The sequence below is a fragment of the Schistocerca serialis genome, chromosome 4 (genome assembly GCF_023864345.2).
Source record: "Schistocerca serialis cubense isolate TAMUIC-IGC-003099 chromosome 4, iqSchSeri2.2, whole genome shotgun sequence".
NCBI classification, from domain to species: domain Eukaryota; kingdom Metazoa; phylum Arthropoda; class Insecta; order Orthoptera; family Acrididae; genus Schistocerca; species Schistocerca serialis.
Window position 1 is genome coordinate 242,816,050 of NC_064641.1, and position 24,264 is coordinate 242,840,313.

The 24,264-nt window shown below is 41.0% G+C and overlaps 1 long non-coding RNA gene and 2 other non-coding genes across 3 annotated transcripts in view; all 3 read left to right on the forward strand.

Moving 5' to 3' along the window:
* Nucleotides 1-24,264, forward strand: part of LOC126474971 (uncharacterized) — a 34,120-nt gene that overhangs the window by 7,845 nt on the left and 2,011 nt on the right. Inside the window, exon 2 of the long non-coding RNA XR_007586615.1 lies at nt 6,645-6,710. This is a non-coding gene — a long non-coding RNA (uncharacterized LOC126474971). The remainder of the gene's footprint in view (nt 1-6,644; nt 6,711-24,264) is intronic.
* On the forward strand, nt 4,736-4,810 carry Trnas-cga (transfer RNA serine (anticodon CGA)). The gene has a single exon. It is a non-coding gene; the product is annotated as a tRNA-Ser (tRNA).
* Trnas-cga (transfer RNA serine (anticodon CGA)) lies at nt 5,338-5,412 on the forward strand. The gene has a single exon. It is a non-coding gene; the product is annotated as a tRNA-Ser (tRNA).

Here is a 24,264-nt window from a genome sequence, read left to right on the forward strand (position 1 = left end):
TCAGTAGGCAGAACATTTGAAGAGGAATGGACATCTCTAAAAAGGGAAATCACAGACAGAAGTTGGAAAGGAAAACATAGGTACAAAGAAGGTAGCTGTGAATAAACCATGGGCAACAGAAGAAATACTTCAGTTGATCGATGAATGAGGGAAGTACAAAAATGTACAGGGAAATTCAAGAATATAGAAATACAAGTCACTAAGGAATGAAATAAAAAGGAAGAACAGGGAAGCTAAGATTAATGGCTTCATGAAAAATGTGAATAAATCGAAAAAGAAATAATTGTCGGAAGAACTGATTCTGCATACAAAAATGTCAAAACAGCCTTCATTGAAATTAAAAAAAAAATGGTTCAAATGGCTCTGAGCACTATGGGACTCAACTGCTGAGGTTATTAGTCCCCTAGAACTTAGAACTAGTTAAACCTAACTAACCTAAGGACATCACAAACATCCATGCCCGAGGCAGGATTCGAACCTGCGACCGTAGCGGTCTTGCGGTTCCAGACTGCAGCGCCTTTAACCGCACGGCCACTTCGGCCGGCCTTGAAATTAAAAACATGGGTGGTAACATTAAGAGTGCAACGGGAATTGTACTGTTAAATGCAGAGGAGAGAGCAGATAGTAGGTGGAAACAGTACATTGATGGCCTCAATGAGGGGGAGGTTTGTGTGATGTGACAGAAGAAGGAACGGGAGTCGATTTAGAAGAGATGGGGGATCCAGTATTAGAATCAGAATTTCAAAGACCTTTGGAGGACTTGAGATGAAATAAGGCAGAGGGGATACATAACATTCCATCAGAATTTCTAAAATAATTGGGGTACGTGGCGAAAAAACAGCTATTCAGTTTGGTGTGTAGGTTGTATGAATCAGGCGACATAACATCTGACTTTCGGAAAAATATTATCTACACAATCCCAAAGACTGCAAGAGCTGAGAAGTGCGAGAACTAAGGCACAATCAGCTTAACACCTCATGCATCCAAGTTGCTGACAAGAATAATGCACAGAAGAATGGAAAAGAAAATTGAAGATAGATAAGGATCAGTGTGGCTTTAGGAACAGTAAAGGCACTGGAGAGGCAATTCTGGCGTTGCAGTCGACAATGGAAGTAAAGCTAAAGAAAAATCAAGACACGTTTACAGTATTAGTCGATCTGGAAAAAGCTTTCGACAATTTAAAATGGTGCAAGGTGTTCATAATTCTGAGGAAAATAGGGGAAGCTACAGGAAGAGACGGATAATATACAATGTGTACAAGAGCCAGGAGGGAATAATAATAGCAGAAGACTAAGTATAAAGTGCTCAGATTAAGAAGGGTGTAAGACAGGGATGCAGTCTTTCACCCCTACTGTTCAAATTGTACAGTGAAGAAACAGTGATGGAAATGAAACAAAGGTTTCGGAGGGGGATTAAAATTCAAGGTGAATGGATAACAATGATACGATTAGCTGATGACATTACTATCCTCAGTGAAGATGAATTACAGAATTCTGAATGGAATGAACAGTCTAATGATGGCAGATTATGGACTGAGAGTAAATCGAAGAAAGACGAAAGTAATGAGAACTAGCGGAAATGAGCACAGCGAGAAACTTAACATCAGGATTGATGGGAACGAAGAAGATGAAGTTGAGGAATTCCGCTACCTAGGCAGCAGAAAAACCGATGACGGACGGAGCAAGTGAACATGATCTGTGGGAAAACCGGAACAGAAGAGAATCGAAGCATTTGAGATCAGGTGCTACAGGCCAATGTTGAAAATTAGGTGGACTGATAAGGTAAGGAATGGAAAGGTTCTGCCCAGAATCGGAGAGGAAAGAAATATGTGGAAAACACTGACAAGAAGAAGGGACAGGATGGTAGGACATCTGCTAAGACATCAGAGAATGACTTCTATGGTACTAGAGAGAACTGTAGAGGACAAAAACTGTAGAGAAAGACAGAGATTGGAATACATCCAACAAATAATTGGAGACGTAAGTTGCAAGTGTTACTCTGAGATGAAGCGGTGACACATGAGAGAAATTCGTGGCGGGCCGCATAAAACCAATCAGAAGACTGACGACTAGAAAGAATATGGGAAACTGTCTCAAAACAGTATCTATGTTGGCCGGCTCATCGACACCTCGTCTTTGAACCGCCGGGCCGATTCGACCCGAGGCCAGCCTGTCTCCACGTCCCAAATGCAGTCGTGTTAGTACGCACGTCTTACGGGCGAGTACAGTGACACGCAAAACAAGGTAAGACCTAATGCTTGAGGTGAGGATGATCCTGTAGGTGGCGACGGTAATTATAACCAACTCTCACTTTACGACATTCTACTAAGAGTTGTTTCAAAAGAGATTGTGTTTTCTTTTAAACTACGGAGTATGCTGACGCTTTTCGCCTGCTCAGTAGCACTTCATTTCGTTTTTTATTAATAAAGAAGGCGCTTATGACTGATGGTGGCCTTTGTTTATAACTGAAATGAGAACTAGAGCAACCCTGAATGCTACGACACATAACCATCACAGACAAGTTATTTCGAAGAAGTTATGTATCTAGGGAAACGAAAAATACCTTCCGCCCGTCTCGTGCCGGCCACGACCTTCTCCAGATCTGCGCGCTGATTCCCTTTCAGGGCTTATTTATAGGATTAGCCATGAATCAGCGACCCAAGGCCCGCGTCCGTGGCCAAATGGCGGGGCAATTTAGCTCCGGGACTGCGTCCGCCGACGTCATTGATCAGAGCCCCGTATCTGTCACTTTTTTCGTGGGTGGCCGTCGAGCTCTCGTTATGTGTGCAAAACAGACATACCAAACGACTGGTTTATCAAACACAGAAAAAGATATACCTCCGAAATGCGGCCAACTGAAATTTTGTGCAGGGAGAAAACGATTCCGGCACTCTAAACAGTTTCTCGTCGTCCTGCACCGACCAGGTTTAAGGAGGAGATAGAACAATAAGATAGAACATAAGGTCAGTTGATTCCTGAGTCGCCGGCCGGAGTGGCCGTGCGGTTCTAGGCGCTACAGTCTGGAGCCGAGCGACCGCTACGGTCGCAGGTTCGAATCCTGCCTCGGGCATGGATGTGTGTGACGTCCTTAGGTTAGTTAGGTTTAATTAGTTCTAAGCTCTAGGCGACTGATAGAAGTTAAGTCGCATAGTGCTCAGAGCCAATTTTGATTCCTGAGTCCGGTACGCCTACTTACACTATTTATCATTAAAACTGGAACACCGTGAAGGCGACCTAAAACAAAAGAAAAACTGTCACGAAATGTCCAACATTTAAACCACTGCAATACAATAGAAGAACCGGGGATTATAGTTTATCTAGAAGGACCAACCCATCATTTCGACGTATGCAGTGTTATTTGACTTTTTTGAAACAGTAAACATTTATTTAGCGTATGGCAAATACAGACATATCATGAAATTAAATTACATATACATATGTACATATTGACACACAAGAAACTTACGTTTGTCTTTAAAACTGAATATCCAGTTCTTCAATCCAGCGCACTGCATCTGGAGTTGCTAGCAGGAAGTCCTCTTTGGCGCCGTGATAGGCTCGAATCCTGCATTCACTGACAATGTGGTGGACAGTCTGGTATGGAGCCCCGCTGTCACAGGCTGGATCAGCCAGCTTCTTCCACTTAAAGAGAGCATCCCTGCATCGGCCATGGCTGGTACGGATTCTGTTGAGAGTAGTCCAGGTCTTGCGTGATAGGTCGAATCCACTTGGAAGTTTAGCATCTGAGAAGATGTTATGCATGTGTTATGTTATGTTATGTTTCTTTAACAAGAAACAGTAAACAAATTTGTATATATACCAATTCACTTCAGACTATTTATAAACTTTACGAGGACATAGTTTTACTTTTCTCTGAAGAATTATATAGTATAATGAACATTTTATACCTGATAATTAATACAAACAAATATGAAAATAAAATGTGAAATGTGTACCTTCCCTTAGCAGAAACATTTGTTTCAACATACAATTTTGAACAGCACAATATACACTGAGGTGATTCCTCCTAATATTGCGTCGGACCTCGTTTTGCCTTGCTTAGTGCAACAACTCGGCGTGGCACGGACTCAAGAAGCCATTTGGAAGTCTCCCGCAGAAACACTGAGCCATGACGCCAGTATAGCCGTCCGTAATTGCGAAAGTGTTGCCCGTGCAGCCTACACATACAGATTGGTATCTGCATGCTCAATCTTATCACCACGCAGCGCAGAAAAGCTTAGTCATCCGTTCTTTGGCAATCCGTGCGCAGCGCCTAAGTGATGCTCAAAACATAACATCTGAGCTTTAAAGGTTACGCACAACGTTTCTAGCCAATGGCTATAGCCGTAATTCGATCCACACAGCCTTGTCGACGAATACAAGTAAACAAGTTATGCAAGAAGTTTTATTCTGCAAACAAGAAATAGACATGAAACTTCCTGGCAGATTAAAACTGTGTGCCCGACCGAGACTCGAACTCGGGACTTTTGCCTTTCGCGGGCAAGCGCTCTACCAACTGAGCTGCCAGGAAGTTTCATATCAGCGCACACTCTGCTGCAGAGTGAAAATCTCATTCTGGAAACATCCCCCAGGCTGTGGCTAAGCCATGTCTCCGCAATATCCTTTCTTTCAGGAGTGCTAGTTCTGCAAGGTTCGCAGGAGAGCTTCTGTAAAGTTTGGAAGGTAGGAGACGAGGTACTGGCAGAAGTAAAGCTGTGAGTACCGGGCGTGAGTCGTGCTTCGGTAGCTCAGTTGGTAGAGCGCTTGCCCGCGAAAGGCAAAGGTCCCGAGTTCGAGTCTCGGTCGGGCACACAGTTTTAATCTGTCAGGAAGTTTCATATCAGCGCACACTCCGCTACAGAGTGAAAATCTCATTCTGGAAACATCCCCCAGGCTGTGGCTAAGCCATGTCTCCGCAATATCCTTTCTTTCAGGAGTGCTAGTTCTGCAAGGTTCGCAGGAGAGCTTCTGTAAAGTTTGGAAGGTAGGAGACGAGGTACTGGCAGAAGTAAAGCTGTGAGTATCGGGCGTGAGTCGTTCTTCGGTAGCTCAGTTGGTAGAGCGCTTGCCCGCGGAAGGCAAAGGTCCCGAGTTCGAGTCTCGGTCGGGCACACAGTTTTAATCTGCCAGGAAGTTTCATATCAGCGCTCACTCCGCTGCAGAGTGAAAATCTCATTCTAGAAACATCCCCCAGGCTGTGGCTAAGCCATGTCTCCGCAATATCCTTTCTTTCAGGAGTGCTAGTTCTGCAAGGTTGGCAGGAGAGCTTCTGTAAAGTTTGGAAGGTAAGAGACGAGGTACTGGCAGAAGTAAAGCTGTGAGTACCGGGCGTGAGTCGTGCTTCGGTAGCTCAGTTGGTAGAGCGCTTGCCCACGAAAGGCAAAGGTCCCGAGTTCGAGTCTCGGTCGGGCACACAGTTTTAATCTGCCAGGAAGTTTCATATCAGCGCACACTCCGCTGCAGAGTGAAAATCTCATTCAAGAAATAGACAAGCTGCAGGCAGCAGTGCGCTTACCTTATGTGAAAAATGTTACGGACCGAATAGGCAAACGCCCTCGTCGGGTTGGGGTGCAGCCTGTCTTCTTTAGTGGTCGCAGAACCCAGGACGTGCTAGGCTCCACTAAGGAGAATGTGGATGCATTGCACACTGCAGGCGTGTGCAAGGTGGAATGCGAATGTGGAGCCGCGCGGGGTGGCCGCGCAGTTACAGGCACCGTGTCACGCATTGCACGGGCCCTCCCGCCGGAGGTTCCTTCTCCCTCGGGCATGGCTGTGTGTGTTGTTCTTAGTTTAAGTTAGCTTAAGTAGTGTTAACACTAGGGACCGATGAACTCAGCAGTTTGGTCCCTTAGAAATTCACGGACGCCATACATCGGCGAGACTGGCAGGCCAATAGCAATGCGCATTGGGGAACATATTCGTCTAGGGCAACACAAAAATTCTGCAGTGGCAGAACATCAGCAAGACTGCGGAAAAGAAATATAATTCAGCGAAGCCTATGTGTTGGCCTAGCTGTCGGTTATGGCGAAACGCAAAATCAGAGGGGCCATCGAAATACTTAAACACCCTAAGAACATGAATGGAGAGGCTGACCCCATTTTGGCTGCCAGCAATCAGAGCCCACCAAACAGATCGCACTGTCAACAGGAGGCGCGAGCACTACCGGCGAGAAACTGCCACTGCGATGCCGACATCCAGCTCCTGGTAAACAGGAGCCAACTCCTCATTTGCTGGTGACCATCAAGCATGGCACATAATACAAGAGCCATTAGACAAAAGAGGTTACGCTCTCCCTCCACCGCAGTAACCTATTAAAATAAAGTTCCCTCTCCTTCTTTCTTAAGTGACCAATGAAATGAACTACGTTTTTAAAATTATGACGTAATGGCATGCGCAGTGAACAGCAATAACAAAACATAAGGGACACTGCATATCTAGAACGCACCAGTAGTGCCAGAAGAAGGCCGCTGCAACCGTGGCCAAAACGTTGGTTTTCTCCAGCAGTAGTTTTATACAATATGACGTGGTACCACACCCAGTAAACTTTTATGTCGACTGACTCTGGCAATTATATAAGGCAACATTGTCGCATAAATGTATATTGGCTGTTGCAGAAACAAATTTTGTGGGTTTCTTCTGTTTCAGATGGTGCGATTGTGGCGCGGACTGTCTTACCAGATGAGCTCTACGTCGCGTACATTACGACAACAGGTACGTAGCGACTACTCGTGGTTTCACGAAAAAGGAAATAGTGATGCTTCATGTTCGAAAGTATAGGTTTCGAATTCTGGTTTCATAGTGGTGGCAGCTAGTGATGGATAGGGTGGTTATAATTAAACTTTCGTTACGTGAGATGGCCACCATGAAAAACGAGTGATCTTAGGACACTGAAACTTCGTGGAAACATTTGTAGAGACATTCAGGCGAGAAAGAATCGAATAGACCATTGAAACAAACACATTTTAAGTTCCACATAAGAGGGTCACATTTGTTAATTAGATACCATGGTTAGAACCCCAAGTTAAAAACGTTGCTCTCTGTGACGACCATCTGAGTTGGCAACGTCATGGAACCGCATTAGAGACACCATTTCATAATTTTCGCAACACTTTTCGAATGGTGAGCCATGGAACGTTTAGTTGTCCTGATACATCTCCTGCACTGCTTGTAGATCGCACATAGCGCCCATCATCCTCACAAGGGAACCTCCCCATCGCACCCACTTCAGATTTAGTTATAAGTTGGGACAGTGGATAGGCCTTGAAAAACTGTACACAGATCAATCGAGAAAACAGGAATAAGTTGTGTGGAACTATGAAAAAAATTAGCAAAATATACAAACTGTGTAGTCCATGTGCAACATAGGCAACATCAAGGAGACTGTGAGCTCAGCAGCGCCGTGGTCCCGTGGTTAGCGTGAGCAGCTGCGGAACGAGAGGTCCTTGGTTCAAGTCTGCCGTCGAGTGAAAAGTTTACTTTCTTTATTTTCGCAAAGTTATGATCTGTCCGTTCGTTCATTGACGTCTCTGTTCACTGTAATAAGTTGAGTGTCTGTGTTTTGCGACCGCACCGCAAAACCGTGCGATTAGTAGACGTAAGGACGCGCCTCTCCAATGAAAACCGAAAACATTTGATCGCAAGGTCATAGGTCAACCGATTCGTCCACAGGAAAACAGGTCTGATATATTCTATACGACACTGGTGATGGCATGTGCGTCACATGGCAGGAATACGTTGTCGGCCCACCTAACCTGTACACTTGGCGAATGGGTAAACAGATTCTTCTACCTTGCCCGATTTAGGCTTTCTTGTGGATGTGATAATCACTCCCAAAAAAGTGATGAAAACATAAGAGATTGTCACATAAACTGCAACAAATGAATGCAACAGTTTCACAGTCGCACAGTTATCCCTGTGCTCTGTAAAAACGTATGTTTTTAACGTTTTCAAATTTTTCCGTGTGTAAATCGCCAAATCCTGCATATGTCCAAGCTAATTTTAACATGTCCTGGAATTTTGGAGAGCGAAGTTGATTATGTGTGAGTGCCTGAACTTTGATAATTGTCTGAAAATAAAAAAATAAACTTTTCACTCGAGGGAAGATTTGAACCGGACTTCTCGTTCCGGAGCTGCTCACGCTAACCACGAGACCACGGCGCTCCTGAGCTAATATTCTCCTTGATGTTGCCTATCTTACTCATGGACTACTCAGTTTGTATATTTTGCTTATTTTTTTCATTGTTCCATACAACTTCTTCCTGTTTTATCGATTGATCTGTGTTCAGTTTTTCAAGGCCTATCCATCGTGCCAACTTATAACTAAATCTGAGGAGGGTGCGATGGGGAGGTTCCCTTGTCAGCCATGGCAACAGTATCATCAACAATTGGTCGCGCAATTGGCCTTCAGCCTTCCCCAAGAATAATTCCCAAATAGCCAGTTAATTCGAATCTCCGAATCATATTCTACAACTTCGTGTGGAAAGTGGACGTTTCCGTATTAATCTAATATCGATATTGCTATTATTCTGATAAAATAGCTTTACGAGTAAAGGCCCGCTCAACCTGTCCAGACCCATGTGGACCGTCAGCATCTATAATTCACAGTGACGCTTATGTTTCAACACTACGCCTCCGGACTACTAACGGCGCCTAAGGCAAGTCATGACATTAATAAACAATGCAAATCCTGCAGCGTACAGTCTGAACATCTTTCCTATCATGTTGGGTATCCATACAGTAAATTGTTTTCCGTCCACACCTGTTCAAGTAGCTAAATTTTAATTACAACCACCCTCTTCTCAGCGACTACTGTGTTTGACGATTTTGACGTCTGCCGATTACAAAACTGCTATTGGTACTCAATCTTTCACTTTATTATGGACAAGTAACTTACATCAGCAGTTATAATTTGTGCAGTGATATCACGTCCACCCAAATTACGTTGTACCTCCGATACGTCTTTTCCTATTCGGAATACGTAAAAATTCAGTGGCCTGAGTTTTCGTGCATGGCTGTGCTGGTGGTGGTGACCTTCTTGATCAGGAAAATTGAGGTTGGTTGTTGTGTCTGTGGATTGCGAGGTCAAGTTAGTTTAACTTTTCGTTTTTCTTCCCTAGTTGAATTTTACTGTCGGATGGTCTGTGTTTACGTCATTGTAGAGTTGTTCGATGCAGCTGGGTGTATCATCTATAAGGCTTTTGATATCATCTTGATAGTGACGTCAAGATACTATACTATGTTGTTGTTGCTTACTATGCTTTCAAATACTTTGTTCCCAATGTTGTAAGGAAGATGTTAGCGAGAAATCCACTGAGTGGTAACCCCAAGGGGAGTTCACCTTTTTGTGAGTGTTCATTATTTCTTTTAGGTGATATATTCAAAAGTCTTTCTAGTCTTCTGATCGTTATTTCATGATGTTGATGGTTCCTATTATGGGAATATCGGTGTAACTGGATGTGACGTTGAGTGATGTAAATGTTGCTATTGTGGGAATGTTGAGGTGTTACTTGCTTCTGTTGTTTGTGTATACTTAATATTCCTGCAAGTATGTATGTGTTTTAAGCATCCTCTTCTGAAATTACAACTGGTTGTATCGATTTTTCGTGCCCGTGGGTTTTTGGGGGTCTGTTTAGAGTGGGTACCATGGAGTTCTTTTGTTTCAGCGATTCATTTTCTGTTTTGTCAGTATGTGTCAGATATTTTTTAGAAGCTGCTTCTTATTTCTTTCGTATCTTTCTGTTGGATCACTTGTTATTTTTACTTTATCGTCGTTTTCTAGAAATGTTACAGTTTTGTTTTTGTATTCCTCCAGCTACGTTATGACCATAGTGTTGCCTTTGTCTGCTTTTGTGATGAGACCCTTACTGTTTCTAAGTTTATTCATTACTCTTCTGAATGTTTTTTTCTCCTTATCTTTTTCGTTCCTGACCAAATGTTAGTGTTTCTTTTTCCCTCATAATGCATCTAATTTACTCTGCAACTGACTCTCCTGCATCCTCAAAGAACTTCAGGTTATTTTCTTGTAGTTTTATTATGTATTCACTTTCTGTGATAAAATTCTCCATTGTTTTGTGTGTAATGTTTCTGAGAACTTCGTATTTAGGTGCTTTATTTAGCAGATTTGTTTCTTCGATAGTGAGTTATGTGCCAGTAAGGTCGACCAAACGTTTATACAGTAGAATGTGTGGTTTGTCTGCCTTCTGTTCCTACATTTATGGTAATACTTTGTTTCAAAAGTTTGTTTACTTCTTCTTGTTGCTTTTTCCCATTGTAATTTTATTAGTGTTTCTGTAGTTTGTTTGACAGTATTCATGATTTCATCAAATATTTCAGAGATTTTCATGCAACTTTCTAGTTCTGTATGAATTTTGAGTAGTTCTACATTGAGTTCCTGTTTCATGGGATCTACACATTTAATTTCCTGATTCAGCCAGCCAGTTTAGCTTTTCTTGCTTGATATAAAATGGGTAGCAGCTGACACGCTGTTTACATTTACTTGTATAAATTTGAGTATTACATAATGTAAACGAGAGATTCTGTTGTACTTTGTCTTTTGAACAATTTTATGGTGCTCTGCTCTAGTGTTTCAGAATTTTTTGTTGAGCTTACTTGGTAATGAGTGATATGGCGTTGAAAATTTCATCTTCTGTTCCCCAAATTGCTGAATACTTTTCTTAAAATATGAAAACAGCTATAGGTACAAATACTCGTAGTAAAGAGAAACTTTCCGGTTATTTAATTGAAAGAAAGTGAAAAAAAAACACTGGTACTAATGGTGCTTAACTTCAGCAAAACACGTCTGGTTAAGAAGAAGAAAAAATTTATTTGTCAGCAACTCGGACACAAGAATGAGGTTCAACCTCAACATAATCCTTGATATGTTGGATACAGGCAGCGCGAGGTGTTGACGTCTGAGCTGGTCCCACACATGTCCTATCAGAGATCCTTCTGGGGATTGTGCGGGCCACTGGGGTACTTCATCACCAGGCAGACAGTTCATAGAGACGTTTGTGGACAAGTATTACCCTTTCATAATATGGCACCACGTTATTGTAGCATGAAAGGTAACATCTGCTGATGTAGGTGTGCTTTATGTATTGTTGTGCAATCAGAGTTACCTCAGACACTACCAGCAACGATCTGAAGTCTTACCGGGTGGCTGCCCCCAACATGATGCCGGAAGTAACACCGTTGTGCCTCTCCAGAGGTCGCCATTGTAGTCGCCAACGATGGCCATCCAGGACAGTGTAGAACCGCAGTACATTGCTGAACACGGTGCGATGTCATTCATCAGTAGTCCGTACTCCCTGGTCATGGTACAACGCAAAATGCAGCATGTGGTGTTAATGACAGCCTAAGCATAGGATGGTCATTCCCTAGTCCACCTGCTGCTAGTTCCTGACCAGTCGTGCAGGACGACACAGAACATTGCACAGCGCCCGTTACTCACCTCATGTGGAAAACACACATGTGGAGGTTGCGGCGGGGCGGGGTCGGTTTGTCTTTCGTACTGCTGTTATTAAAATGTCCACCTACCTCAGTACGGCTTCCGCTCGACGTCCCTTCACTCTCCAATCTTAGGTACTTACTAGGCAGCGAAAAAGCAGCGTTGAAGAAAAATGCCACCTAATACCTACCCTGCTGAGGCCGCGTAACTCTAATAGTGAAAAACAGTGCTATGAATCATCGCTAAGACAAAATTCTGCAGCCTCCTTTCAGCCACTGGCTCCAAGTCTGCGTATCTTACTGCAATGAATGTTATCCCACAGTAATTTGCTACGTTACAAGGAGTTTCGATGTGCTTGGTGCACAATACTGCAATTGTCCCTTCTGGACGTCATATACGCTCAGCCGGAAACATGATGTCGAATATGACTGCTCTCACGTTCACATGCAGTGCAACACTGGACCACTGCCTCAGCCGAATGTCCTACCAATCTGGATGTTGCACAATTAGACGAGTTGATTTAATGGAGGCCCACGGTTAGGCACCTTCCAAACAGTCACATGGCGATAATGCTGTCTCTCACGACTGTCCGACAACTTCAAGTTCCTTATATACGTTACCAGGATGGGTAACAACACTAAACACGAACAACACTCTTGAACTCTGGTGGCCGCTCTACCTGTCTTACAGAACTGCATACGCACCAATGGTATGCATGCATATCTGACCATGTCTTCTGAGTGCTTCACTTTTCTTGTCATGTGGTGAACATTTTGTAACACAGGAATGAGGAGTAGAGGCAACAAATATTACAGATTAATATCAGTGACAAAGCCACAAAGTTCGTAATTCCCTGTGACTTATCAACTGCTTCAGAGGCAGAATTTTGAAAATATTCGACGATGTATTCAACGAACTGGAATAATCTTTTCCTGTGCCTGACTAAAATCAAAATTTATTTTGGAAAATATGGTCTTTAACCCTCTGCTTACCAGGAAACCCACATAGTGTTGCCTATCAGTTTGGCTTCTCAGGCCCGTGTTGTTTAAAGTAACATAAATTGACACTATTGTGATTACCTATGAGGTGAATGACTCTTTAGGCCCAAATAATTTGTATATTTGAAGTTAAAATGAGTATGTATATTTAAAGTTTACATTTTAAACACATTTTTTATACTTTTGCTGGTATCTTTTATTCTTACTGAAAATGTGCTCAGGGCAACAGACAATAACAAACTGTTTTGAGCATACACGTTTGGCGCATTTATAACAGGTAACTTGACTTTTTCTATTATTCTTCTCTACACAATAAGCACATCTTCTCCTTTTCTTAGCTGGTGGTTTCACTGCGCTTCCTTCATTCGGTGCTATTAATGAACTCATTAACTTCTATACCCCTGCTAGCTGCTTTCCCAAATTGGTTATGGAAGTCAGAGGTCTCTTTTTTTATTGGTAACCAGTATCATCCAAATTATATATGCATTCATTAAACTTATCGATCATATTGAAGAAAACCACCAACGGCCAACGCCTTGTTTTTCTCTTCAAACTGTAGCGTCACTTCTTCCGGTCCATGGAGTTAACGCCACCCTTTCTGGCTTTGAATCTCATAATATCTTCGGTTTCCTTTACTCGTGATGATAACACCGTTGGTTGGATATGAAGAGAGCTAAGGACGGTAACAAGTTTTTCTTAGGAAGATAAGAGTCTGTCATCACATCTGGTTGAAAACCAAATAGTGTAGAGTTTACTTCACATCCTTTAGATGTAATAAAATAGGCAGGTATCTCAACTTTGTTTTTTCCGATAGTACAATCTAGTGTCAGATCTTCTAGCAACAAATAATGAGCTAAATCAAAATTCAAGATATGTAAGAAAATTATCACAGTTGATACTACGCCCAGACTTTCGAAGTTCACAACGTTCTCCCCAAGTTTCTTCCTACTTCCCCAAATTCACTTTACTCTTCCAGCAGCAGGTTGTTCCGTTGTCACAAACTGCTCAGAACTTTATTCCGCGTCTACTAGGTTGTGATGGGATGTATTGTCGAAATGGTCGGCGACCTCTAAGTGTGGCCAACTGCTCATTCACTGCCACACACCATCCCGGAATGTAGGCATCGTTAAGGGTAGTGTCCCACATCTCAAAAACTTCCCTGGTTGGTTCCAGTTTGTCACTTGAACTCTGTTTACGCCGGGCTGGGCTGCTGCAATATCAAAGCGCAACGTCCTCAGAATATCATGGAAGCTGCTGCGAGACATAATTTCATTGAACAGTGGTCGGCCAGTCTCATCATTCCAAAGCAGACTGATATCTTTATTGCTTGGCTAGTAAGCGCCAGTCAGGATCAGAAGACCAAGAAAATTTCTCATTTTATATATAACTATATCCACCCAGCCCGTCATAAAGTATTTGACTTTCCTTGATGGTCCACATACACACTTTTACAATGAGTGTTACCCTAAAGAACAATATAAAACAAGTTGCTTCATTATCACAGTCCCTGATCGAATATCTTGTAGGTCCCTGGTCGTCTTTCAATACATCCCGTTGTACTCCTCCTATTAGGAATTCCCACTTGAGGAGCTGTGGCCCATATTTCATTCCCGTTAAGAGAAAACAGTAACACTCAACAGAATTTGGTCTAAAACGTTCTTCTCATCTCCGTAAAGGGATTCTTCATGACCATCATCTTCGTCTAATTCTGAGTTGTCATCGACCTGTACCTCAGTACCATTGTCACTAGAAGATTCACATTCAGTAGATGGGTTTCCAGAATCAGAAGACTGCTCCAACAATTCCCTTACCTCCTCCTCTGATAGTCATTTTCTACGTTATATTTTCAGTTTGCACAACAACAACTGTTATGAAATAATACACCAAAGTAGACACGTGCTTATCGGAAAGAGGATCGTTGGACACTGAAAGAACAACAGTGCGAGTCAAAAATGGCAAATGGCGTAACAGACGCTGGACAGGTAGACATCTAGTTGTTGAAAAATTGCTTCTAACTGCACGGGCCTGCGAGGTCCGTGTCGGGAGAAAATGTGCATCAACAGTTTAACACGAAGCTGCAGGTAAAATTTTATAGTTTTACACAAAATTATGTCTAACTTGACAAATTAGGAAAAGTAATATAATTTCATTAAAATAAAATGTATTGGTGCTAACAGGGAAGATATCAAACACCACCGAAGGGCCTCTGAGGACAGACGGTTAATAAAGGATTCTTGTTGATGATCATAATGTAAAGAGTTTATAAGTTTTTAAATAAAATTTCCATTCTAAATGGTACCAGGACATTCAAGCAAATAGTTACAGTGGGCAAAATTGAAGAAGGGAATAGTATATGTAGAAAAATACCAAAACTTAGTCTTGTCGATGCATTAACAATTAAGTTTATTATTTCTTAGTTCCAAAATTAACTGTAGGATTAAACAAGGCCAACTCGATATTTAACAATCTGATGCACTAGCTCTAAAAGAATCAAAACTCGCGAAAATTATATTGGTATGTGATCTAATCAGTAACATTACGCTTCTCTCTGTAGTGTGGGTTGGTTCAAATGGCTCTGAGCATTATGCGACTTAACTTCTGAGGTCATCAGTCGCCTAGAACTTAGAACTACTTAAACCTAACTAACCTGAGGACATCACACACATCCATGCCGGAGGCAGGTTTCGAACCTGCGACCGTAGCGGTGGCGCGGTGGCGCGGTTCCGGACTGTAGCGCCTAGAACCGCACGGCCACTCAGGCCGGCTTGTAGTGTGGGCTAGCAAAATCATATCAATAACCTCACAATATCAATCAGCCACTCCTGCCATTGTGACCCAACGGGAACCTTGTCACTATTCTTTATGACTGAAGGTACAGAGAGAAGGATAAGCTACATGCAGCTTAAGGATTATTTTTCGCTTTGAATGTGTCATTCATTTGAACGCACTGTATAAAATTTCTTATAGATTAAAACAGTGTGCCACAGCGTGCTTTCAAACTAAAAGTGTCCTTCCCAGAAGCAGTTCTTTTCCTGACCTGAACATATACCTTAAGGATAATTGGCAAAGTAGTTGTCGGACCATCGACATATAGGACATGCGCTTTGTATTATTCGTTGTTAGTGATGGGGAGGTACACAATTACAGGTGAGAGGTGTTAACGGAAAATTACTGCAAGACTTAAGACAATTATGAAATACTCGTACATTGCCAGAAATGGTTTGAAATAAAGAAGAAGGGGTTTGTGGTGAAAATAGTAAGTACTGAGCGCCCCCGACAGTAATCAGTCTGTAGTCTGTACGAGGTTGCTCTGTGCGTAGTATATGTCCAAATAAATAGATTCCCTGTCACCGTCAACATTGGCTACAATGCAACGTATTCTGATGGAAGTTAATTACTTGTCTGTATATTAAGTTCAATGCACATAATAACTCTAACAGCAAACTATAAAACTGTTGAATGAAATTTCATGAGGCATAACTCGGTTTTAATGATCCTAAGAATAAATAATATGTGTGTTCATGGAGACCACAAATCTAATTTTTAAATTCTGCTAATGTTGAAACTCAGTTTCAAATTTCTTGATTTCACGAACTTGCTATGCGAGAATGCATAGTTTGAAGCTGACCCAACCCGCCAAAGAGACCCTAAAAATGAATGTATCTACAAATTCGGTATGTAGCAGAATCATCGTCAGTTTTCACAACTGACTCACTTCACCCTTCTTGAATTTTTACAGGCTTATGTTACAACATACGGCGTCTTTGTCCCATATTTACGCTTTTCCGCACTCTTGGTAAGCAATGGTGTCGTTAGTGTACACATCTCTTTAAAAGCGCGAGACACATTGAATGAAACTTACCCATGGTGTAAAAAAACTATCTTTCGCTTTTCTTATACACAGTGAACAAAACAGAGCATACGGTTACATTTGAAACGGAGTCGTTTCGTCTCGTCCTACATCGCTACACGGACTCATTAGCTGTATTCATTGTCTGTCCTCTCACGCACAGCTTTCTTAAGCACGTGAAACAGATTTCTAGAATCAATTTTTGGTGGATCAGTAAACATTAGTTTCCTTAACAGGTACAAAACAAACCTTTATTTCAAAAACCAATTACAATCTTAGGAGACTCGTTTCTAATGAATAAACGACAATAGACTCATTAATTCAAACGGAAGACAGCGATGCTTTTACTGGCTGTTGGCGGCTCCATTACTCAGACGTGCTGGGGGATGTTCGCGAAGCGTAATCAACAGTGCTACAAACATTTCATATTTTAAAGAGAATTGGAGGAAATTTCTGTCTCACCATCTCGAAGTACCTTCCTCATCAATCAGCTACAAATAGATCACTTCTGATGAATCGTTAGCTCGTACCATCTTGTCAATTCCTACAAGAAAGGAAAATGATTTATCTTCAACGAAGGTCCATCCTCAGCTCAAGTTCCATTGAAAATTCTGTGCTGGTGTGAATGATGCGCTAGAGAATATTGAATTTGGGATAAACCAATTTCATACAAGGAAGTAAATTTTCTTTAGAATCATCAAAGCCTCATTCCTCTGTCACAATATCTTACACGAATGTGCATGATACACTGTCATGAATTCACCTATGCATTTCACTGCATTTTAAGCAGCATCGTGTTGAAAATTGTCACGTGTTCTTGTGTGATACAGTCTCCTTCTGTTCTAACTGTGCACTCTGAGTATTCTGGATATCTCAATTGTCCCCGGCAATCAGATTTGGATATTAGCTTCTCTCATAAATATCCAGTGCAGAGTTATTTCGTTCATTGGTGTTAATCGATTGTTGGAATGTGCAAAACCTTTATGACGGCACGAACACCTGTGTCTGTGGAGTTAATGATTCATTCCCTATTTTGCAGTATCTACTAGAAAACCGTCTGAAATTAATGTATTTACAGATCAATTTTTTGATAAGAATTTTTAATATATATTTTAGTGTCGACCTTACTTGTGCTTGTCGACCTATATAGATTGAAGGCACATTGCAACGCAGTATTTACGTTGCTTACTGTTAGCATGCCACACTAAAAATTTTCAACCCTGACAGTTGTTGCTTTATAAGCTTATACCGTATTTAATTTGATATTATCGATACAATTACCCATTTGCTAACATATCTAGTTGCTCAAAATGTATGAAATCGCACTCTCTACCCCAAATAATAATGTTTTTTTATTAGAAACTAATGTTACTATCATATAAAATTTGTTTACTTGAAAATAAATATCACGATTCGGTTATAAGAGAATAAAATGAATGAGTAAAGTTGGTTTATTTTCTAATTTAATTTTCGCCCTTTTCCCCTAACTTTTAAGCAGTTGTTTCTGGGATGGAGCAAGCTGCTCCCTGGGTAAAAGTCAGCAGTGCTCACAGTGCAGAAACGAACACAATCGTCCGTCACTACCATCGTAACTCATCTTCGATTCTTGTCGTTCCTGTTTTATTTTCTACTTTCTTGTAAAGTCTTAATTTTCTCCATTAGGTGACAATACTATAAAGCGCCCAATTACAATGCTAGTCTGCAGTATAGTATGCGATTTTTAGTGTGACTTCAGTTACAACCGTTTTCTGACTGCTATCCCAATAATTAGATATATTAATGCATACCATCTACACATACTCATGTTATTTTCGATATCAATAGGTGCTATGTGACAAAACAAATGAGAAACAGAGAATGTATAACTATGTCATCACCACAAGATCTTATGCTCACTGTTGAACGTTGTGACCACATGAACCAAACCAAACGTCTCCATTCTCGATGGTTACCAGCTACTTTTAGAGTCTGCTGAAGAGGTAGACCGTAGATTATTTGATGTGTCCACCTGCTCGCTGGTGTTCCCCTCAGTCTCTTTCCCTCGATCTTTACTTCCACGATTATTTCCTTTAGATTTTCTGCATCTTTTCTCACAAAATTGCCAAAGAACTGGAGAATGTTTTGGTTGAAAGGAGAAAAAGGGCGCCCGGAGATATCAAGTACCTCAATAATTGACACATTTTTTGTTCTTTCGGTTCATTTTATGCACAGTATCCTGCGCCTGCATCAGAGCTCAAATGCATCAATACACTGCTTGTCTCTGGCCTTTAGGTCCATGTTTCTCAAATGTAAAAGACAACGGAAAACACAAGTGATTCAACAAGCCGGATCTTTGCGATGTTCGCCATCGCTCTGTCCTGTCAGATCTTGGTGCCCCTAGAGCGATGAGTCTTCTCATTGTATCTTCACACCTTCCCATGTCCCCGATGGTTGACCCAAGATAGATGAAAGAATATACAACTTCAGTTTCCTTTTATCAATCTGAGTTAGGACTTGCCTAGACAGATGTCTAATCCACATGATAGTGCCCTTTTTCTTTGTTAGGTGCTCAACCATTTCACCTTCTATTCTGGCTAAAAGCGCAATATCATAGGGAAAGCGGAGGTTATTACTAGTTCTACCAATAGTTGAGATGTTTTTAGTCCAGCCATTAAGAGCATTTCTGGTGATTGTTCTGCATAGAAGTTGCGTAGTTGAGGGGACATAACACAACCCTGCCTGACAACTTTTGATATACTAAAGATATGAAACAAGCCGAGAGGTGATTATTGTATAGATTTCTGATCAGTGCTGCCAAGTATGGTGAGACACCGAAATCTGTTAGCGCCTGCCACAACTTTTTCCTGGCAACACAGTTAAAGGCTTTCCTGTAGTCAAGGAAGCAGAAGAAAACAGGAACACAGAACTCTCACGATTTCTCGATTATTTGTTGTATCTTGAGAATCTGTTCACGACTTCTTTTCCTTCAAGGAAACCTGCTTGCTCTGTCGATATGCGAGGCTGAATATACGGCTTTAAACGCTGGTTCAAGATGTAGAGCAAAATATTGCTGGCATGGGAAATGAAAGTAATAGTTCGGTGGTTGGAGCAGTTCCAGATTGACCCTACCTTATGTAGAGGGATGAAGAGAGACTTCGACCAATCTTACGGCCACCACCCAGTTTCCCATATTCTTGTACACAATGAACCCAACACGTCAGCACCTTCCTGCCCCATTTCTCTGATGATCTTCCCATACATACTGTCTAGACTAGGAGACATATAGTTCTTCAGATGATGAATGGCTTTCTCTATCTCTCTGTGTAAGACTAAGTTATAATGTAAATTCTGCTTGACTGTCCGTATTGTTTTTAATTTCCGATTATAACTTTACACAGTACCATCCGACGTCTCAGCCGAGAACCATATTTACACAGTATTGTTTGCACCTTGCAACAGTGTCTTCCTTGTCTACGATAGGATTGCTAGTCTCATCGTCTACCACCGACACACGAGGATTAAATTCACCGGTGATGCTGTTGAGTTTCTTGAAGAGCTCATACACTTGGTTTTGATTATGATGATGACCTAACTCATCACAGAAACCGTTAATGAAGTTTAACCTGTCCTTTCTACAGTACGGCTTTAAACGCTGGTTCAAGATGCAGAACAAAATATTGGTAGCGTGGGATATAAAAGCAATATTTCTGTAGTTGGAGCAGTTGTATTTCTTTCCACAGACTCTTATTTATGTCTTGATCCCGGATAGCGCAGATACGAGTTTTCTTCGGATTGGTTCTCTCTTTAATTAAATGCAGTGCGGACTACGATATCCGAGGATGTTTAGTACTTAATGGTCGTTCTGATATTGAAGAGACGAAGAAACGACGTCCATCATTCGATCCCATGTTTGTGATTATGGTGCTTCCTTCTCAAGACTGATGTTGTGTTCTGGTCTTGCAAGCTCACCAGATTCTCGAAGAGCTTCCTTGTTTATTAGACTTAGCTGTCTTTCTGCGCTATTCTAGGTGGATTTCACCTTAATCCGCATTTTCATGGACAACAGATTGTGATCAGTTTCACCGTCAGCTCCAGGAAAGATCTTGCTGTCTAAGATTAAAGTCTTCGCACTAGGATGATATCAGTCTCGTTTCTTATACAATCCCCGGGTGACATCCAAGTCCACAGTCGTCTTGGGTGACATCGTAACATAATGTTGCAGACAGTCACGACGTTACGCAGAAATCTAGTAAGTACCTGCCTGGTTCATTTATCTCGCCGAGATCATAAGATACAATCACAGACTGTAAGTGGGTGTCTTGGTTGTATCTCCAATTTCAGGATTGAAGTCTCCTTGAACCGTCACCTGTTGCTTATTACGGATCTTACTAAGGACTTGTTCCAGTTGTTCTTAGAACTCGTCTATCTCCTCATCCGATGCTGCGATTGTAGGGGATCCGAAGGATATTTTGTTAATAGGAGAAACTTTCAATTTAATAGACATTATCCTGTCATCAACGGGCTCATAGCCGATAACACAGCTTTTCAGTTTTCGGGGAACAACTATTGCAGCACCGTTTCTGCTTTGGTCACTGGTCCATGGAATGTACACATCGTTCCTTCCTTGGGTCATGAAATGGCCACTTCTGCTCCTGTGAGTCTCACTAAGCCCAAGAATATAACGGTCATTTCTTTTGCTACTGTGGAAAGGAAAGTTTTCCACGCCCAAGTCGTGTTGCAATCGAAATGCTCTCTGTTCACCGATTGTTTCCCGCTTGGTTTGGTTACCCAACCCTCCGCTGAGTTGTTCGGCTTAACAGGAGCATGAAAATGGAGAATGGAGGTGACAGACCCTTAGGTAATTCACTTGCTGAGTTCTTGTACTCGCGTATCACACTCATTTTTTCTTGCCAGTCTCATGGCGTTAACAGAGACTCCTCCATATTACAAAGTAAAGAAATACTTTCCTGCAATGATGTATTATTTTAATTCTTTCGTAACTTCAGAGGAATTTTGTGTATGTGTCTGCTAGACTAATAATCATAACCTGCGTTTCCCATCGTAATGATAAATGATAATTTTCCTTGTTGATTATGTCTGTATGTATTTTCTTCTTTTTAATTTTACTTCAGTTTCGATTCCTAGCTGAGAAACTTTACTTCTCCTCTAAGTCAAATATTATTATCTATAGCAGGGGCTCCCAGATGGTGGCACGCATACCAAAGGTGATACGTGAGGACGTTTCAGATGGCACGCGTGCAAGTAAACAAAACACATGCTGATACAAGTAAAATTATTATACCTTGTTACTTTACTTTTAAAGTAAAATGAAAGTGAAAAAAATGATCGATAAAACTAACGTTTGTATAATGTTGAAATGGATTTACCGCAGAATATTTGCTTTTGATTATATACAGGACGCAGGTGTGTCGGATTATACCCTTCCCATCCCAGCCTTCATTTTTTTTTCTTTGGCGATATATTCGGGTCTTGTCGGTGGTTATTCGAATATTTTTGTGTTGGTTTGAAACTGCCCCCATCTTTTGCGCCGAATCGATGTTTCCGCTGCAGCCATTGCACACTGAACGGTTTGTTGTTGCTACTGCCGCTCTGTTCGCCGTTGCCTCAAATGGTATCATACGAAGAAACATTGCTTTTGGAAGTATGCGTTTTACAGCCATCTCATTCTTGACTACTATGATTCTGATGTGTAGTTTAACTTTATTGCGTGATTTACTCGTGAGTGTGTTTTATGTTAACTATAAAGCTATTTTTAACCCAGAAAGTTCGTCTTACCTTCAAGGAAGTACTTAAAGAACCTGAACCAACATCTAACCGCCAGTATGACGAAAACTACTTACGCTTTGGACTTACAGTAAAGGCCAGTACAGAAATCAGTGGTAGCCCAATCCCCAAATGCGTTAGTTTCTTTAGAACACTTTCAGATCAAAGCATGAAGCCTTCTTTCTTGAAATATCGTCAAGGTTCTCTGTCTTTGAGTTAGTTGGTAAACCTATTGACTTTTTTCAAAGAAAATCTCCGATTGGTAAAAATGAGTCCCAATGCTTGGCAAATTTTTATAACACCGATACTGACTTGATAACAACGTTACACGTGACTGGTTTTGGAATTGCAAAGGAAGGAATACTCACAGATTTGTGAGTTTCTCTTACCGCCAGCGGCTAGAGAAATGGTGTAAGCAGATTTGGTGGAAAAAGGGCCATAAAGAAATAAAGCTCCGTTATGCAACAACACGGTAAAAAGGTGAACTGAGGACAGTCTTCAAATATTGCAGAAACGTTGCTATTATAGCTGCAAAAGGGCATTTATTTCGCTCTTCAAACAGACGAGAGTATAGAATCACAAATATGACGCAGCTACTAGTTCTTGTACATTTTGATGTCATGAAGATATGAGACAAGAGTTTTTTTTTCTTTGGAGACCACTTTAGTCAAAAGAAAACATTTTCAGTATGATCGGCCTTTATTTGTTAAGTGTAGGTATTTATTGATAGAAATGTGTTGCTATTTTTACAGACGGCGGCAAATGAAATTCGTGGTACTTAATAGGGCTGGAAGCAAAAGTGAAGAAAGTAGCACATAAACTCTATAATACACGGAGAAGCATTGGCTTCTAAGACTCTATAATACATTGGCTTCTAAGAAAATGCTATAAACTCCTCATTTTGTTTTGGCAGAGGCTGTAGAGGTTATAATCTTCATCAAAGCAAGAGCTCTAAACTCACTGTCAGTCACGCTGTTGTGTGAAGCTATGGGAGATTTAAAAGTTTGCTTCATACTGAAGTAAAATAACTCTCTCATGGCAAGATTTTAAATCGAATCTTTAAACTGAGGTACGAAGTTTTTACGTTTTCTTATGTTTCTCAGTGACAAGAATAAAGACATGCAGAATTCTTTGTCTGCTTAGTGGTTACTGTGATTCGCCTAATTAGCTGATATTCTTCACAGACTTCAAATTTTGAATAAGGGCCTACAAGTACGAGGCACAACACCATTCTTAGCAGGTAACAAAGTATCTTCTTTCAAATGGAAGTTGACTCTTTTTAGTTCACAAGTACTGAACAATATCTTTTTCCGTTCCATACTATTGCATAATTTTTGTAAGACATTGAACTAGTTCCCACGAAAAATATAGTTCGAGACATTGTTTTACATTTAGGGGTCCTTCAAGAAAGTTTTGAAGAGCTCTTTCCCAAAGACTACACAAAAACTGTATGGCTGGATAAGAAATTCATTTTCAGGAAAAGTACCGGAAGAAGCATCACGAAAGAAACTCCCATCGATATAACTCGCGACAGTTCAATGGAAGATGCTTTTAAAAAGAAAACTCTGGTTTCTTTCTGTATGGGAACAAAAACAGAATTTCATTCTCTTTTCAAACAAGCAATCCGATTTTTGTTACCATTTATTAATTTTTACATGTGTTGTAATTTAAAAATAAACACAGAAAGAGACTTAGCGTTGAAGAAGAATCTGGATTTTAGTTGAGCTCAATCGAGCCAGACCATGAAGCTCTGACTACAAACGGCAACATGCTGCGAAGTAAAACATGCTGCGAAGTAAAACATGTAGATGTTCTTACATCAGAATCTAAATTTGAAAATTAATTGATTACTGATGTTGAAGTCATATTATATTCTGAATTATTTTTCTTTTCGTACTCTAATTTACTATACTTCACGTTCTTAGACAGCTGCTTTATATTATTTATGATGTAAAAAATTAATAATTTTTTTAAAATGTATCGCCCCTTATACGTTGAATATTGTGTTAGAACCTCCTAAGCTTAATTTCATATTATTTCCCACAAGTAAGTGCCACTTGTGAACATGAACGACAATGTAAAAAGTGCTTCCACGAAACCTAATTGCTTATATGTGTCACATTTCTGTCGTGCTTAGTAGCTGATCAGCATGACGCAAAATCCATATGTGCGTTGTTAGCACTGAGGAAGATGGTGAAAATTTTCCCC